At 44.3% G+C, this 19,677-nt stretch overlaps 1 pseudogene across 1 annotated transcript in view; it reads right to left on the bottom strand.

The window, feature by feature from the left end:
• LOC306788926 (neuropilin-1a-like) overlaps nucleotides 1–17,873 on the bottom strand; it is a 59,340-nt pseudogene extending 41,467 nt beyond the window's left edge. The window contains exons 1-2 of the transcript XR_013773187.1: nucleotides 17,164–17,873; nucleotides 16,119–16,293 (exon numbers count right to left, since the gene is read on the bottom strand). The product of XR_013773187.1 is annotated as a neuropilin-1a-like (transcript). The remainder of the gene's footprint in view (nucleotides 1–16,118; nucleotides 16,294–17,163) is intronic.
• Nucleotides 17,874–19,677: the final 1,804 nt, after the last annotated feature.

Here is a 19,677-nt window from a genome sequence, read left to right as displayed (position 1 = left end):
GTGTTAAAGCTGACCTCTGACCTTTTCCTGACAAGAGAACAGAGAGTATTCCTCAGGAAGCCGGGTAGAGTATCAAAATATTCCTTCAGCACGGCGGCTTGCTGATCAGCGGTAAAAGCGGTAAGAATGTGTGGAATGTGTGTCCAATGAGACAGAAATACACACAAAAAATAAAAACGGCGCTCCTGACGTAACCAGACAAACAACCGAGGTTGAACATGTTTGCTACAGCGGAACTAGACAGAAACACCGACAGTCTCCCCACACGGTGAGCGACTTCCTCGGCGAGTTCGCACCGAAGCTCAGACAGCCGTCTCATCTCGGACTCCAGGAATTCAGCCGTCGACTGCTGATCTCTCTCACGGCTAACAACGTCAGCGTGCAGACGGACGGATTGTTAGGCGGCGGTTTCTCAAAGAGTCTCTTCATGAGTTTGACGTGGGAAATCTTGCTTTTCTTCCTTAAGATCTCTCACAGACATCTTGATTTAATGGCGTCTCTCTCTGCTGGACACAGATGCAGGAAATCTCAAATGTCACAGGTAACGCGATGTGTCTGTCAGTGAGCTTGACATTGCAAAGAAGGTCCCCGGCCTGAATGGAGCCAGGGGCATTGGTGTTAAATGGTGTTGGTCTTGGGCCATAATAGGCCACACAGACACCCCTAAGTAAAAAAGAACAAAAAGAACAGTTAGCACTGTTCCCGCCAGGAAAGTTGCTGTTAGAACACATTTGGGGAAAAAAAAAATGCATTTTAAGAAAATGCCCCCGATACTGCAGGCCCGGCGGAAACTCTAAATAGCGAAATGTTTCTTTCACTGTCAACAGAAAACCAGCAGAGACAGATGTTTCCCTCTGAGATACTTTATCAAAACATCAGAATCGAACACAATCATACCGGAGAAGCTGCTGGTAGCAAACTCACCACAAATGAAATGGCATCAGCAATCAACAACATGCAGCTTCCAGACCCATGAAGATGATGAAGAAACATTGTAGACGTGACTGTCTATACGTCCTGCTGTGAACTAACATGCTGCAAGTCATTGATTTAAATACCCTGCATATTACTGCAACAACATCCTCTGAAAATATCTATTCAAATTAAACAAACAACATCACAGTCGTGCCGAACATCACAGTTATTCTCAGGCAAGTCTGTTTAGACTTATAGCGTAGCGTCAGCGCTGACAGCTCAGGGCATAAACAGTGTTTTTGATGTTTAAATCGAGGTATTTGAGCAGGAGGTGTAGAAAAAAATCAGTTCTGTGTTCATGTCTGCGCCGCTGACTTGATTTTCCCTCTGTCTTGTTCTCCATGTGTTCGCAGAAAGCTTTGCATGCCCAGTGAGAAATGGACTTAAGTGTGCTGATGCCATTTTTATTCATAGCATGAAACCTCCACCGCCCAATGTCAGATCATAAAATAAGAGCCATAGGGAGAGAGAGAGAGAGAGAGAGAGAGAGAGAGAGGGAGAGAGAGAGAGAGCCAGAGATGGAGTGTGTGTGTGTCTGATGGTCAGATGGTTACACTCAGTCACTCCAGCCGGTCCTGGAGGCAGTCGGTGTTGACCGAGACAGGCCCGTTTAATGAAGTGGGGTCTGTGTCTTCACACTCTAGTTCAGGAGAGTCGCTCGGTCTGCAGCCCTGCAGCCTCCTCTCCCATCTCCTCACAGCACTCGTGAACCACACCGGCTCAGGCCCTCCCGGTGCAGCTGTCCGTAGCAAATGCCTTGCTCAAGGGCAAAACGATCGCCATTCCGTCTGCGGGGCCCCACTCCGAGAGCAGATGTTTAAATTAACATTTCATGCCGTTAACTGGCACTCTTAGCCACAGCGATGCGCATACAGAAAGTGCAAGCTGGCTAAATGTCAAACCTAATAAGCAACCAGTGGCAGGAAGTGCCAGGGAAGGTCAAGAGATATGAACTCATTGCTGCATCTTGAAGGATTGTTCGTTAATAAACTAGAAATCTGGAGGAAAACAATGTTGATGGAGGAATCATATACCACTAGCTGAAACAAAACACACCAAATCAGTTCATGTATAAAGCTTTTAACTTCACATTTTCTCCCGAGAAATGCACCCTTGACCGTGAGATCGAATGTTCTCTGCCCAACGGTGCAATTCCCTCCAGTTATGAAGGAGGAATGTGCCGCTCGTTTACAATTACAGTTACGTTTTACTTGCTCACTATAATCTCACTGAGCAGTTGGGCTCGGACGACATGCTTATCTCCTGATTTGATAACATCACAATACTTTGTGTTCGAGTCATCATATATTGAGATTTTTAAGTATTGCGATTCGATATTACAATTTATAGCATTTGTTTTCGAAGATCATCCACTTCTAAGGACTTTAACTTGTAAAATGTCCAAATTTATATGAAAAATATATTGACGTGAGAATTAATTCAGCAAAAAAAACGGTGTGTTGAAGGCCTTTAACCCACAGAAATAAAATAGAGTGAAAATCACACAAATAGTTCTGACACAGTACGTAAGCGCAAAGCAAACTGACCGAAGCAGTGACCACCTGGCACCCGACGACGTCACCAAATTTAGCACAAATGGGGACGTGGAAGATTATGTCTTTAAATAAATCAGATCCAGAAGGAGAAGGGGAATTTTCACACAGCCCGCATTCCTTTCCCGCCTCCTTCTGAAGCTACCGGAGTACTGAGCTACAGGCCGACGCCCTCACCCTGCTCCGCTCAAACACTACGGCTTGTTAACACGCGGTGTTGTGTTGTGTTGCATTCCCGCCGGCCAACCTCTTAACACACATCTGGAAGGTCTCACGGGAGCATTTTACGGGGTGAAGTCTGGGCTGTTGTTACCTTCACCTCCTGCAAAGCAAAGCTGAAGTTGGGAGTGACACAGTGTTTCTGCAGAGCAGCGTCACACCCCTCTCCCTCCGTCGACCATTTATTCCGTTCACGTCTTTTTCCCTTCATCTGGATCTGTCAGTGCAAACACTTGTCTGCTCTCCGACTTCCTCTCCAGACATTAAACGATTCCTCCAAAAAAACCTCTCTGTCAACCATGTGGCTTTAAAAATGAAACATTCCACTTTTGATACACCCAAAACACATTTTCAGGAGTTTAAAGTTTGATCAAGTAATTTACTTCTACCTTATTTTTTCCAGAAAGGCTTTCAACAAGGTCCGGAAAAAGGTGTTAACTGGTTTTGTGCCAATAACATAAGAGAGTGTGTTGTACCCTTTTGGAAGAAGTGAGTCTTCCTTTGTTCAAAATACAAGTTGTGTTCATCCAGGAAACATGCCAACAGCAGCTTTAGGATGAACTCCTCTTCTGTGACTTCCTGTTTCCATTAGTTTGTCATTTTTGTTGTGAGAGCTCTGGCAGGTAGAACCTTAAACGACTGAGCGCAGAGTTTGCACATTCAGTGTGAATTTACTCCGCAGACAACACAAGTTAATGTCTCTCAAGTTCTTAACATCCAACAAAGACATTCATGTGCAGATGCTACCTCAGCGTCATGTAAATCAAAGAGCATACAAACACAACACAATTTTTTTTATCATTGTTTGTCTTCCATTGCTATCTGGTGAAGCAGTTTGTAACCTTTGTTTTGAAAATTGCTCTTTAAATAAAGTATATTATTATAATGACTATGACCCGGTTGCTCTGTGACTCTTTTGCGCTTTATTGCACATTACCATCATACTGGGACTTGTGTGTACAGTGAAAAGTGTCCAGTGAGCCAATTAAATCCCACCTTGTTCGTGTGCTACTATGAAATTGGGCGAATCTCCTCAATTGTTAAAAGGTCATCATATTATGGGGTATAAAGATTTAAGTCCCCACATTGTCAGTAATACAAGTCCACACACACATTTGAGAAGCCGTCGGCTACACTGTTCAGATTTTGAAATACACAAGTGGTTTCTGTGTTTTGGTGCCGATAAGCTCAGCCTGACCAGTCGTTCTGTGCTCTGCTGGGAGGCTACAGATGGCACATGTGTGCGTGTGTGTGTGTGTGTGTGTGTGTGTTGCATCCTTGTGTCTGAGCAGAAAACACACTACGACGCCACCTGCCATCACACACACCAGTCCATCACTCCCAGCTTCTCACCTCCCCCGTATTAACCAAAAAAATCTACATCATCTCCCTCTGGCTGTCTTACTCACACACACACACACACACACACACACACACACACACTTTTATTATTCATAAAAAAAATCCAAGTTGGTACTTCTGTGCTTGTGAGGACCTACTTTTCTGTAAGTGTTAAGAGCCACTGGATGTGACGCAGCCCCTATTCGTTTTTTGTGGGATGCTACTGCTTCTCAAAGCACTATGGGATATCAGGTGGTGTGGGCTTTGAAAGAAGAAAGAAGCATTCCTTTATTAGTCCCACAGTGGGGAAATTATTCTCAGCATTTGACCCATCCCTGTATATGTAGGGAGCAGTGGGCTGCGAATGACAGGCGCCCGGGGAGCAGTTAGGGGTTCAGTGTCTTGCTCAGGGACACTTCGACACAGGACACGGTGCAGCCGAGGATCCAACCGGTGACCTTTCGGTTGGAGGACAACCCTCTCTAGCCAGTAAGCCACGGTCGCCCCTCACCTAAATCTGACCCTAAAACCGAGTCTAAACCCTGACATAGCCCTTTGTGTAAAATAGTCCTCACTCTCAACATCAAAACAATGGTCCCCTCAAAGATATAAGTACAAGAACAAACACACACTCAATGTTCGCAGAGCTACTCAGTAGAGCCATGAGCACTCATTAGAAGCCATTTTCTCGTCCGCAAAAAGTACTCACTCACTTTTACTAGTGCCATCCATCCACCCACACACATTTCATTTCATGGCCATGAGGTTCATCAGAAGCAATAACAAACAGAAACATTCAAACCTTGTTAAAGTGATGCGTTATTTGGTAAACCCAGTATCTGCAGTACGCTTCCAAAGACAAAATTTTTTTCAAGCAAATCCGATTAAAATGAGTAACAGCGACACAAATCCCCCCCTCTCTGCCCCCAAATAATAAATTGGGCCAAGCAGAGAAAGTATGAATATCCTCATCCTTCATCTCGGCCACACGGATGCACAATCCTGCTGGGAAATTAAAACGGAGACGGGGAAGAGATGGAATTTGGTCTCATTTAGGAACAGACACAGACGAGAAGGAGAACACTATTCCCCCCCGCCTCCTTTCTTTCTTAGACAGACTGTTTCGGAAACCTGAAGGATGAAATTAGGGGGGTTTATTGTGAAGAAGGTTGAGGAGAACGAACGTCAAAGTCGCCATTTTGGGGAGCAGAGAAGTTTCTTGCAACTACAAAAAATACAAGAATCCAGGTGTGATTGCAACGTAATATATGTCACCACACAGTCTGTCTGGTAAACCTTCGTCCTACACAAACACAGAATTGAGAGAAATGCCGAATGTCTCCGGCTGTACCTGAGAGATTTTGGGAGGAAAAAGACCCTTTGTCAAGCGACACTCAATCCACACCTCTCCGAAGTGAGTTAGGGGCAAAGCAATAAATACCGTGTCACTTCCACTGCACTCTGACATGTGTTGGCCCTCGACAAGTTCATCCGTATTCACGGAGAGGCCATGCGTCCGCCGTTTGTTCCCCCAAAAAACATGTGACATTAATTAGCTGGCTCTATTCAGACACACATGTAGAAAAGCCCTGCGGGATTGCTGCACTTTGGCAGTGAGAGAGTCTAGTTGACAGACAGACAGAAAGATAAAGAGCAGTTGGAGCTTGTAAAAAAGCCTTAATTTCAGAGAATGATGATATTACGCAGAAATGCCTGCTGGTGTTGTAACTTAACGAGCTGCTTTTGAGAAATAAACCGAGTTAGAAGAGGATAAGCACATTTGCCAAATGAGCTTTTCAGTCACAAAAAAACCGAATGAGTCTTCTGTTCTTTGTGAATCGCTGATTTTGGAGCTCCGGGCGAACACTTCAGCATCATGAGTGATAAAAGGAAGCACCAGCAACTTCCTATTGCTCACAAGAAAGACCCTTTCCTTTTAAAGCTGTTAATATACAGCAGGACTCTAATGCAGAAATTTACCACGTTGGGAAAGGATCGAAACACCACCGCCACTCACTCATTTTGGTGTGCACTTTATTAAAGTGTTGGCCTAGAATACCAGAACAAATGGTGTTCCAGTGACACACTGATGGTTTTGCTCTCAACACTTGACTAACACACCCATTTCCTGCGTTCCCTTCAGTCAGCAGTCTGATTCAAAATAACTCAGAGCTCATGACACAGATTTGGGTCATCAGACTGAATACATTCTGTTACATCCACGTATGAGCGCTTCTTTTTTGTTGTGTGTGTGTGCCTCCCACACATTTTAATCTGTTCATCATCTGCCCACAAGATGTGTGTGTGTGTGTGTGTATCTTCTACATACATGTCTGAATGGGAGGTCACCCCGGGGCGTTTCTACCCAGACAGATAACACGCATTCCTCTACAAGCTGTGAAAGAAAAAGACTTTATTGTCCATGCTGCTAATGAACAGCCACATTTGCTCCAATGGGGGGGCGGCTTTCCCGTCGCGCATATTTAGAAAGGACGAAGCCTCCCAGGCCGACTCATCCTCCCAGGAGAAGGTCAAAACGCAGTTCTGCCTCCTGACCGACCTCTGACCGTCGTATCCTGGCGGTGAACCGTCCGAAGCGTGACATTGAGTTTTCACGGGCCTTTTAAAGGCAGATTTTGGGAATCCGATGATGTAATTTATATTTGGTGGATTACTCGTGGAGTTTTTTATTTTGACTTTGGCGACTCTAAAACCAGCCCATCACATTTCACTGCACCAGACTTTCTCAAGTAACTACAGTGTTAACCCATCCGCGTCATTATTTGACACTCTGGGAGTGTGATGACGTAGTATAAAGACCAAAAACAGGGTATGTGGGTCAGACGGTGTTCAGTGCTGTTGAGTTATTTTAAAGTGAAGTTCACGGTGCGTTTTCCATACTCGTGCTACATTGTTTACGTACATATTTTAAGCCCAGCCATGATGTTCTTCCTAAACCCAGCTCAGTAGTTTTGCTGCCTTGTTTTTGTTTGAACGTTTACCAGGTGTTTACTGCGACTGCAGTGGAGCTATGCAACGCCACGGGTTCGAACCAAGAGTCAGTGTGTGATGAGTTGAAAGGAGAACGTGTTGCTCAAACAACTTCATAACGAACTTAATATTTTGCATTTCACAGAGAAAGTAGGTCAAGGCTTGTCAGTAGATCGATCAATCTTTTCCATCCATCAGTCTGTGATCTAAGATGAAAGCAAAGCAAGCCATATTGAATTCCTATAATACAATACATTTAGAGATATCTTAATCCTGTTAAAGTTCATGTCAGACCATTTTCACACTTGAGCCAATTGGACAGGTTTGTTCCTGGACCGGAGGCTGTTTTCCCTGAGAGCTTTGCTGAGGTGTGAAAGCTGCTGTAGCTCCAGGAAAAACAGTCCAAAGTAGATTCCCATGGAGTCCAAAGCAAACGTAAAAGCCAAGTACTTCACAATCTCTAAGTTGAACAACATCATTGGTGTCACTTCAGTGCCATTGGTAGAGAAAAATACAGCAAGTCTGAAAAAACGCATTATCCTAAGAACACGCTTTACACTGAAAGTGTAAATCCTCTCCAGCCAATCAATCCTGCAATCCATCCGTTCACTCATCTCTGTCGTTTTCATGCTTACTGTACATCCAATGCTCCAAGTGGTTTTCAAATAAGCTGAGCCAAAACAAGCTTTATCGTCACGATTAAATCCAAATGTTTACTCTAAAAGATGCCCCCTTAACGTGCACATGAGTGTGTGTGTGTGTGTGTGTTGCTTCTGGAACATCTGGAGTGCATCACTGAGTCCTGTAAATCCTGGGATTGCAGCTGTGCGTGATGTTGCTGACTGGGTTTCCCTCTTCATCACCCCCCCCCCCCCCCCCCCCCCCCCCACACACACACACGCACATCGCCGGACTCTCCCCTCGTTAAGGATCTAATCTGACATGTGTTTTCATTTGTGTGTGAAAGCGTGAGCGTGTGTACATGTGCGACTCACTGATGAGCAGGGAATCCACAACAAGTCCGATTACATTTACAGCAATTTTATAGATTTATTGTGTGTGTGTGAGCATTTTTTATTGCTTGTGCACATATTTACAGAGTATCTTTCCGTGTGCGTCTTATTTATTCAGCCTTTGTATGTGTACACGCGTGTTCCACATGTGTGAGCCGATTCATGTGGGACGCAGAGTTTGGATCTATAATTGTTTAGAAAAGCAAGTCCAAACAATGTAGAGTTACACAAGAGAAACAACAGCAGGATTCAAAGTTCACCCGTCCTTTCCGCTGGACAAATATTTGCTGCTGAGAGACAAGAGTCAGCTGGTGAAAGTCAGCCACTGTTTGAACTCGATTCTTACTCGCATCTATCAATGGTGGACAACCAGAAATGATATTCATTGATCGATATGTCCTACAACCACATCAAATGAATAAAAAGGATAAATACAACACTGTAAGTTCATTTGGTGCTTTCAGACATTTTGTTTGGCTTTCCTTTGCTTTACGTAAAGGAAAACCCAACAGTTTTATCAAACGTGCATGACCTTATAGAGGAAACTTGAAGTTAACAAAATAATGTAAATGCTAAATGTCTTCCGTCAAGCTTTACAGCTTGGTGGTTGACTACGAGCTTAACTTTGCTCACTAAAATCCTGGCTAGTGCTGGGTATCGTTTAAAAACTATGATACCAACGGCTGAACTGCAGACTCCGTCAAATATATTCACCACGACACAGAGTGTACGAGTTGTTGCTGCTCACACGGCGCATTTAAATGATTGAGGTGATTGGCTTCAAGCTGAACCGTACAAATGGTCACTGTGTTCGAGATCCCAGTACAAAAAGCATCAAATGCATGAAGAAGCTTCAATTCCACTTGGTACTGTCATTTCAGTCGGTACATTAAATGTAACGAGTAGATATTTACAGCCAGTAATGTCAGATTTAATAGCTGGAGGACAAACCCTCTGGATAAACCCTCTGAAACCCACTGGCCTGTAACAGTTATTGACTGTGAGCAGAGAGAGTGTTTAGCAGCTACAGACCCAGTTCGTTCTTCTCAGAAACACGACTTCACATGAATGCTAATGTTGCTCTCTGCTGGATGTCTACAAGGCAATCGTTTGCTAAAATGTTAGCGATGTTTTTGGGCCATTGTAGTTCAGCTTTTTGTGGAGTTCGTCCCTCAAGTGTCCAATTATTCAGTCACGACTGAGTAACTTTACTAAGTATCGTGAGCCTTTTTCAAGTCAATTCTTTTACCAGAATGAAATGTTTCAAACAAGTCTTTGCTGATAATGTGGTTCAGATACAAACCGAAAAGATTCAACATCGTCGATCTAAATGGAGGAGCAGTGGAAAAATAAGGGAATGAAAACATAACGGGTGCACATGGAGTTCAGAGAGTGAGAAGAGACAGAGAGAGAGAGAGAGAGAGACAGAGAGAGGGAGAGAGGGAGAGAGACAGGGAGAGAGAGAGAGAGAGGGACAGAGAGAGAGACAGAGAGAGAGAGAGCGAGAGGGACAGAGACAGAGAGAGGGAGAGAGAGAGAGAGAGAGAGAGAGAGAGAGAGGGACAGAGAGAGAGGATGAGACAGAGAGAGAGAGAGAGACAGAGAGAGAGAGAGAGAGAGAGACAGAGAGAGAGAGAGAGCAAGAGAGTGATGGTGCAGGAGGTGACAGTCTGAAAAAAAACGAGAAAACAGCCCGAGGGTGGAGGAGGAAGAGAGAGACAGCGAGAGGTTTGTCACCGAGGTCAGGATGAGATTGACCATGCCAACCAGCCTGAAGCCCTCTAGACTCCGAGTCTGTCTCGACTCATCTGCTCTCTCCTTCCACCCCTCTATTTCTCTTTCCTCTACATCTGTTGCTTTTTCTCGTTGTCTCGTTTCCTTTAATGATCCAAGCTCTGTGTAGATCACACTGAATGACCAAATGATGATTAAACTCATGTCCTCTGTTTGAGTAGTTTAAGCTCAGCAGGAGCGACTCCCCCACCGAGGCCCCGTTGCAGCGTGGGGAAAGATGGCATGAGAAAAGGGAGAGGTATGTTGATCCGTAGATCTGTTAATCTCTGTTCTTCTACCCAAATCCTGTGAGCATTTTTTCATGGCTTTTTCACAAATTGATAATACCTCTATTTTTAACAATGACTGTGGAGCCAAACCAAACAGAGCAGAACTATGTTTCGTCTGTTCATGAGAAATTACAAACGTTTTCAGTTTGACACGGAAGTAAAAAATGGGAGTGATATTCCATAAACAGGATATTTGCTCATTGAGACTACAAACAAGAAAGCAAAACAAATATCCATCTGCCATTGACCTAATTCTCACGGCTGTTTTGTACTCCAAAGTAACAAACAGAAAAAAACACATCGCTGCAAAACACAGAACAAACAACCAAATTATTTGTGATGGCTGACGCCTTAACTTTCCTTGGGAGCGCGCCACGGGCTAACCGATCTGTGACGGCAGCACAATTAGTCTTCCTGTTCTGTGCGGCGGCTTTGGACCTGAAAAATACAACCATCTGGAAGGGCTGCTTTTATTTGTCTTTGAAACTGGCAAACGTCAGACTGAATGCTGAGCAAAGGACCGCTGGTGAAATAATGCCTCGGCCCAAAGCCACTTAAAGGCTGCGATTCATCTGAATTTCCTTTGCTGCGGCACAAACACGAGACTAAACAACTGACGGCGGAGTTGCTTGTTTCGCACTTTCACAAGAGGTGATCAGGAATGAACTGGGGGCTGAAGTTTGTCCAAATGTGTATCCATCCATTCAGCAGTCCGCATTTCCATCCCACAGTCCTTCCATCTATCCTGCAATTCTTCCATCTATCATTCAACAATACGTCCATTCTTCAATCGATCTCTTTGAGTCTGCCCATCATTCTACCCATCATCTTCTTTCATCTATTTGCAGATCCATCCATGCACAGCCACCATCCAATTGCAATCCATCCATCCATCCATCCATCCATTATCATCCAGCAATCTATTCATCCATCCATTTGTTTTCGCCATACCTCAACAGAAAATACTGTATATTTCAAATACTTCAAAAATGCTTGATTTGTTCAAGTTTTCTTGATGAGCAGAGTCAGATGAACTTTGAAAACATGAAATGATTGAAAGTGCAAATCCACAACTGACTTTGTAAACAACACAGCTCCCACACATACACACAGACCCACGCACACGCCTTCCAAATGTGTGTTTCCATTCATGTGACGACTGCAGGCTGCGGTCCTGTGTCTCTGCTTCGGAAAACATTTTTGTGATTTATTTTTTTACTACTACTGGATCCTTTGATTGACTTCATTTCTCCTTCGCATATATTCTACAAGTATATTCAATTCTGGATGAACACATACGTTGAAAAGGATGTTTCATCATTCTGCGTTTGGTCGAAGCATCGCTCCACAATCTCCCATCGGTGTTGGGTTGAGGTTTGGTGACTGTGACGGCCAGAGCAATTTCTTTTCTTAGATTTTCCCTTCACAAAACTGCCCAAGAGCACGCACACTGTAGCCGTGTTTGCACCACAGAGTGCACATGAAGCATACTACAAGTGACAGAAAGTTAGGTTGCTGTGCGTGTGTGTGTGTGTGTGTGTGTGTGTGTGTGAGGACTGTGCCAGTACAGGCTCATGTGGGAGGAAACAGTTCAGCCAACTCCTAAAAAGATGTCCCAAATTATCCCGTCCACCGACGCATGTTCCTCACCGATGCCTCTGCTCTATTTTACCGCCGCGGGGATTCGCTTGATCGGCCGCGCTATTTCAGACGTGGACGTGAGACAAGAGTTATTCTGGTGCCCCTCCAGATTGGCTAAGGAGGCAGAGCCGATGGATCTCAGGGTGTCTGAACAAAAAGTGTTGCTGGTTCTCGTCTCAAAAAGCAACGTCTGTTCACTGAGCGCAGATTGTGTCACTTTTGTGGAAGTAAAAGGTTGTGGATGGAATTATCTCTGTTGTTACAGAAGCTTCCGAAGGCCTTGTGAACCACGAATTAATCTCTTCAACCCCCAAGTCCATCATGAAAGATGCTATTTTTTGGGAATTACAAGTTTATGAACCAGTACATTTGTGTGATTTCTCTGGCGCCATGAAGCTACACTTTACGTTATATCTTATATTGTTGTTGCTGTTTTTCCTGTGATATTGTGTCATTGTTTTCAAACTCCCCCAAAGTTCCCTCCTTCATGAATCACACCAGCAGAAGACATTTCCCTGGCTGACAAATGTGTATTTTTAAAAGCGCTGTAATTAGGGATCATAATTACAAACCCTGGGTCATGAGGGTGCACCGGCAAGCTATTTTGTCACACAGATGCCGGAACTGTAGCCTGCGTTTGCTTTGGGAAGCCGGTGCCATGGCTCCTTTGTTTGGCTGCTTAACTGCAGACATGTTTCTCAGCACTGGAACGTGTTTGTTCCATTTTGGCCCAGTAATTTAATTAGGGGACTGGGAGAAATGGGCAAGCAGCGACAGGAGGATGAGGGAGGGGGGGGGGGGGGGGGGGGGTGTCATCCCAACAATAAATTTCAATCAGGAGAGTATATATGAATGAAAACCGTGGGATGGTAGAGTGTTATTGAACGTGTCCTGTAACCTAAAGGCCGCTGACACTGAAATCCAACAGGCGCCTAAGAGCTGAGCTACATACACACTGCTCCTTATGTCGTATGTTGTCTCGCTGAGGAGATAAGTGGATTTGTTTAATGGTAGACAAGAATTCAACACAAATTCTGATCATCGCTTAGGTTTTCATGTCACATATAAGGCCTGAAGGAAAATGATATACATATACTGTATATCCACTGGTTTCAGCCTTCACATTATGAGGACTTGTTGCTTTTCTTCTGACAGTAAATTGTATTTGTTGGGTTTTGGACTGTTGGTTGTAAAAAATAGCAACTTGGAGATGTCAACTTGTGCTCTGGCATTTTTCACTATTTCCTGACATTCTACGGATGAAAGACTTTATTTATTGATGAAAAAGTAAACCACTGGAAACAACTCTACTTTTGTTACTAATCCTCCGTGTTTTACCACTGTCCACACTTAAAGCATGTTGTTTTGGTTGATTGGACGTTGAGATTGAGTTTGTGAGCTGAATTCATACTTAGTGAACCTCACACTATAAATAAGGGCTGCAATTAACAATTATTTTCAATATCGATCAATAAGCCCGAATACTTTCTTGAATAATTAGATTCATCGTTTGGCCTAAATTCCCATAAAAAAATGTACAGAAACCCGAGTGGTATCTTCAAATTGTCTTGTTTTGTCTACGCAACAGTCCAAAACCCAAAGATGTTCACTGAACGATGATATAAAACAGGGAAATGCAGAAAATCCTTAGCATTAAGTGATGTCAAAATTGCTGCAGATTAACTTTCTGTTGATTGACATATCGGCGAAACTGTCAAGTCGTCCAGCCCTCATTTGATTCTTGAGGAATACATTTCCAGTACAATCACTCCTCTCTGCAGAGAAATCAGAGGTCAAGGGTCAGATCTGGAACTGGGAGCCACAGTCATGCTCATGGACACTTCAGCAGAGCAGATGCTGGTTGTCCCATGTCTCTCCGGCCTACCAGCAGAGGTTAATGCACAAACGGTAAAACATTATATTCTGCTGTTGATTGGACCGGGACTGACTGCAGTACCATGTTCTGAAGCTGACGTTGCGTCTTTTGGCATCAAACAGTGAAATAAAACTCTTAAATATCATCTCAGGACATTTTGAAGTGGGGCTGCGGTCTCGCCAAAGGCTCGAGGCCCCCCCTCAATGGGCATATTTAGAACATTTGACTCGCTCCCAAAAACAACACTGCTGCTGCCAATTCAGAGAGCTATGAGCTACACCCCGCCACCATCCAACACAAACTCACACAACAAATAACGAAACCAATCGAGCGAAACGGAGAACCCCCGAAGAAAACCGCCAAACGAAGGTGGCCGCAGGGTCGGCCGGGCTGTTGAGCGGTCACAGGTTTGAATCCTGTCGATTTCAACCTCAATGTGGAAGTATTTCTGTTGACTGCACGCTTACAGTCTCATCACATTCAAACAAAGAGCCCGGACGCTGACAAAGAACTAGAAGAGCCTCTTTAAATGCATTAAAAAGATACATTTTGACATCTTAAGACCTGAAAAGCCTCCTCTGGTTCTTTTCATCTCTCATACTGGATAATAACTCATCACTAGACTGACTAAACCTTAATATTTGACTTTACAACGGCCTTATTCCAGCACATTAACCTATGGAAGAGTCATTTGAGCAGACAATAATACTCTGCTGGTGGTGTGACTACAGAGTCAACCGCTGGCTCAACTTTTATGACCAAGATTTATTACATTTCATTAAGCACTTAAACAACGTCATTACAAACTTATACTGCTCCCTGGGTTACCGCACAACATAAGTTCACTGCAGAATGAGGTTGTCCCTGAAGAAAGCTTTCCTGAACGTTTGCTTACAACACTGAGGACGGCCTGTTATCCCCTGAAAGACGCACAATATCCACTATCTGTCCAGAGTGGCTCTCATGTCCTGGTGGTTTATTGGTCCCCTGGTGGTGCAACATGATCCAATAGTATTGGAGGACCCCATCTGTGAGACGGCGCTGGACAGCCGGCCGTGATTTACACAGGAGCCGTTTATGGAGCTTTTAAAAAAGACAGAGGAGCCGACATAAAAACAGGCTTATTTATGGAAGAGAGAGCAACACATGGGCTGTTGTGTGGACGCACACAATCCAGTGTGTGTCTCTGGGTCAGAGAGACGGGCGTCTCTGTGTGTGTGTGTGTGTGTGTGTGTGGGTGTTTGCATGGGCGCTTGTTTACAGGTTCAGTGGAGTAACGCTCAGGAAAACACCATCAGACGTGTGTAGGAATGGTTTGTGATGCACGTTTGAGTGTCTGTATGGAAAAGTGAATGTCTTGTAAGAAATGGGTGGAAAACCAAAAGTCAGCCATTGCTTTGGCCAGTGCAGAGCCAGATACATTAACAGGGCTGCGTTGACTTTCATCATCGATTCATCTGAAAATTGTTTTCTCCATCAATTGCCCATAAAATCTAAGAGTGCAGCTCTCTAATGGATGTGTCTGCAGCTACCACAGCTCTAATGTTTGATTCAAATGTATTCAACCCAAAATTGGCGAACCCCCTGTCTAGACTGCAAGTGCAGCAGACGCGTTGCTCACTCACACAACAGACACTCTCATTTTAGTAAGAGTAGTGAGTGAGGAGTCGGCAGTGAATCAACGGCGGTATCAAACGGGCAATAAAAGGTGTTATGAAGAAGTGTGAATCCCCGCAACCACGAGATGTCCTTCAGCATTCTGCCACAAACCAGAACCCACATTTTGTGCAGTTTTGGTGCAGCAGCGTGTAAGAATAGCCATGGACAGACGCAGAGACGCACATACTCAAATACTCACACACTCACTCACACAATCTCAGTGTCTCCTGGCAGAGATAAGAGATAAAGCTTCAGACTAAATCCTCGGCTCACGTTTGTGTCTCCTCAAACATCCTCAGACTCACAAAGACCTGACAGCAGCCCTTCCAACAATTTGTAAAAATCGAATTCGATCCCTGAAGGTTCTATTCCTGCAAAGAGCCAGACAAACTCTATTCCTCCTCCAAACACAAACAGGTAAGCTCTGCTTCCAAATGAAAAGTAAACACCATTTCTCTATCAGCAAACTGAACGCCATCAATACAAAGCTGGTGCAATCAGAGAATCCATCTTAGTTCGTGCCAAAAACCCAAATGCCCGTAAGACAAACACCCTCCTCGTCGAGCGTGAAATGCAAAACCCAACAAATCCCACTTCCTCTGAAGTAAGTTCCAGCAGCCTCATCTCATCCTTGTACCTCCAGCTCCCTGGGAGCAGATGTAGAAGTCTTTGACCAATAGGTGGCAGAGTTTCACACTGTATCCGGGCAGGGTTGAGGAGAGCGCAATAGAGGGGTGGGAGAAGGAGAATAGATGGAGAGAGAGAGTGAGGGTTGCTGAACTCTTACTTGCAATCTCTGTCCTCCAGATCGAAATGCGGGTTGAAGTTGACGAGGATCTTCTGACCAGGCTCGGGGGCTGTTATCACCCACACGCACTGCTGGGAGGGCGGGTAGGCGCCCGGATAGCCCGGGGAGGTCAGGTAGTCCGCGGTGTGTATCTCTATCGTCCCCCCGCATTTATCTGCGCCGCAAGAGAAGGAAGAAAGTTGTGCAGTTAGTGGAGAGCGAAATGGACTTGCCTGGGCACTCGGGATGTTGACTGACAGCACATTTTAGTGTGAAAGCTTAAACTGCATCAGCAAGGGAGTGAGGATGAGACCTCCAGCTGGGGATCACCATAAATCCATAACTCCACCAGTAGAGCATAAATGATGTTGACAGGAAAGCACTGATTTCTGCGCCTCCACGCATTGTGACTATAACTCCACATCCAGAATGATTCCATCCGCCTCAAGAAGGTAATAGAGCTCAGTTAGCCTGCACTATTTTTTATTTTTTTCATAGAAAATGTGGGGTATAAAGTAAGGTATGCGCTGCCATAAGGTGTGATTACGCACTTGAAGAAGGCGAGGTGAGCTGGCTGCTGCTCCTTCCGCAAACGGGCGGTGTGATTCAATTTAATTTTCTCAATGAATGATTTATGAAATTGCTTGTAGCCCATATCAGGCTCCAGTGGCAAAAGCTCCAAAAAATACGTTTTTAAACGGCTGCAGCGCGAAAATGTGTAATATTTGCATTACAGTCAGGACATCTTCACATAGTACCCATCTGTGATAATACATTGTCAGTTTGTAGTGATTGTAAGGTATACTTTATGCATATTTTGCCAAATATAATCCGTTTTTGGTTTATTTTGTATTATATCCTTAATTATTATTCATCTATTAGGGAAATTACAGTGCGAACAGTGTTGAACCCCTGCAGACGTGCTCTCAGAGGGAAAGTCGAGGCATAACAGGTGAGAGGCAACAATGGTGCAAAACTGATGCAAAAACGGATCAATGTTTCAACCAGCCTGCCACAAGGTATCCACACACAACCAAACACCTACCGGTCTGAGTCAACGAAGCAACCAGGATGACTTGGGTGAAAAGGAACAGCAGCAATCCACGACGCATCCTTAGATTGTACAACACAGACATTATGCAAAAGAAAATAAAGACACGCAAAAAAACGTCCAGTGGGGTTTACGTCCAAAAGAGAAAATAATTGTCTCAAAGTAAGAGATCTGCTTGTTGTAGGGTCTCCAGCATCCTGCGAGCTTCAGCACCAAATCCCTGCGTCTGTCAGGGAACAACTTGCCATCTCCTGGAATAAAAAAAAAGATAACAATCCAAAAGCAGAAAACAAGAACCAAAGAAGGGGGAAAATCCGTTCGCAAGCAGTGGCAGCTGTGCGCCCTCGGTTCTTTATCAAACAGGATCGATAATCGTACTTCCAAGAGGAGAATTTACCCAAAAGAAAAGGAGGAATCAGTAGTTCAGCGGTATTCTGTGAAAACGAACCGCGAGGAACATCTGAGCGCTGCTCTCCAAGATCTTCGCTCCTTATTTCAGTCCAGCTCTTTCTCCACCTCTCTCTCTCTCTCTCTCTCTCTCTCTCTCTCTCTCTCTCTCTCTCTGTTCGCAGCGACTGACTGACCGTCACAGCAGAAATGTCAGGAATACGAGTCGAGCCGCGAAAGTCACAGCGGAATTTCCACTCCCCAAATTCCTGCTGCGAGACGCCACTGCGCGCAACCAGCGTCCAACAGACCGACCGACCGCGACAAGGAGCCGGAGCAAACTGACAACCTGCTGCGCCCTCTGTGCGCTCCCGACGCATGCGAGCGCGAGAGAGAGAGAGAGCGAAAAAAAAATACTGCGCACGCAAACTCCCCGCTGGCGTGTGAGTCTGGTACAAGGTGTGGGCAGTGTCCACCAAGCGGGCGCGAGTCCACATCTGAGCTTTGTCCACACGAGGAGCAAACGGTTCTAGAGAGATGCTTTCGTTGGTTTTTGGGTTGGTCTACATGTGATAGTTTGTCCCACTGACCGAATGTGTTCACTCTGATTTCACATCGGGTTTGGTTCTTTTGGAGATGTAAATGCAGAGTATGGTCCACAATATTCCGGTTTGGAGGTGCATGCTGGGTCCTATTTTTTTGTCAATTGCATTTTCTTTTTTGTGTGGTTTCCGTTTTACCAACGAACACCTAAATTCATTTAAAACGTTACAATAATACCATTTCTAATGGCCTCAGTGTTTCTCTCCCAGGTGTAACTGCATATTATTAATTAGAGCGTGCTTGTTCAACAACTTTCCTGGCTAAATAAAGATTAAAATGTGATAATTAGACACATAAAATAGCTGCTGATGACTCACCACACTGTCCTACTGCAGTGTAATTCATTATAACGGCACATTTAAGAAAACTGTTGTTAGCAAACAGGAGCCGATAGTCCTCCTGAATGTCAGCACTCACCTCCTCTGGGTCTGCTGTCTGCGCTTTAATCACTTCAGCAGGTGTTCAGATTAAGGCCGCCGTCTCAGGGGGAGATTTAAACAAGAGAATAACAATAGCGGTGAATTGTACGTAAAATTAGGGCCAAATATATATATATTTATAGAAATAAGCATATGAAGAGCGTCGCTGTCCAATGAAATCCACTCATCGACAAATTTGGTGAGTTTTATGGGCTGAGAAATCACTCTTACCATTTCAAAACCCACTGGATTATCTGAACAATGCAAACCTGTTTTTATTAACACGTGAAAAATATTATGTTAGGAGGATATAGGTTTTTAATGGTACAAAACTTCACAAAAAACACACTACTCACAAACCCAGTACTATATATATATATATATATATATATATATATATATACATACACACACACACACAGACACTGTGCACAAAGCATAAATAAACCAAGAAGACTAGTTTCCATGACATTTATACAAATAAACGTACTGCCAAAGACAAGCCTAAGTAGCCTAATTATAATGATCATCAGGATGAATTCAGTTGGGTGTTTGGGGTAGTGTGTGTGTGTGTGTGTGTGTGTGTGTGTGTGTGTGTGTGTGTGTGTGTGTGTGTGTGTGTGTGTGTGTGCATGTGTGTGTGTGTGTGTGTGTGTGTGTCCAATGGTTGAGCTCCACATTGTCAAATCTCACCAGCGACCGGCAATTAAGAGCCGTCATGTCGGCCATCTTTGCTCCGGTATAACAACATATTTATCAGGGGTTTGAATGTGGCTATTCCAATGCTCATTGCTTCTGTCTGTATGAACAAGTCATATAAAATGTAGCTAATGTCAGTGTCACCTCATTGTTTGTGGTGAAACACAAAGTAACAGCCATATCGTGGCACCCTTGGCCCATCCTTAAAACCGGAGATACACTTGCATTTTAACAAGCACGTTCACGACCGTGTGCGTCGTGAACGGATTTGTTCATGAGTCTATGTACGTGTGTTACTGGAGGATTCCACAAGAGGGACAACCATAAAAACGTCCAGGGTTCACACGATGCCGGCCTTAACGTACAAGGTCAGCACCAAACCTCACCATCTGATTTCAAT

Source organism: Melanostigma gelatinosum (genome assembly GCF_949748355.1).
Source record: "Melanostigma gelatinosum genome assembly, chromosome: 15".
Classification (NCBI taxonomy): domain Eukaryota; kingdom Metazoa; phylum Chordata; class Actinopteri; order Perciformes; family Zoarcidae; genus Melanostigma; species Melanostigma gelatinosum.
The sequence above is the reverse complement of the archived record's forward strand: the minus strand, read 5'-3'. Positions and strand labels throughout refer to the sequence as shown.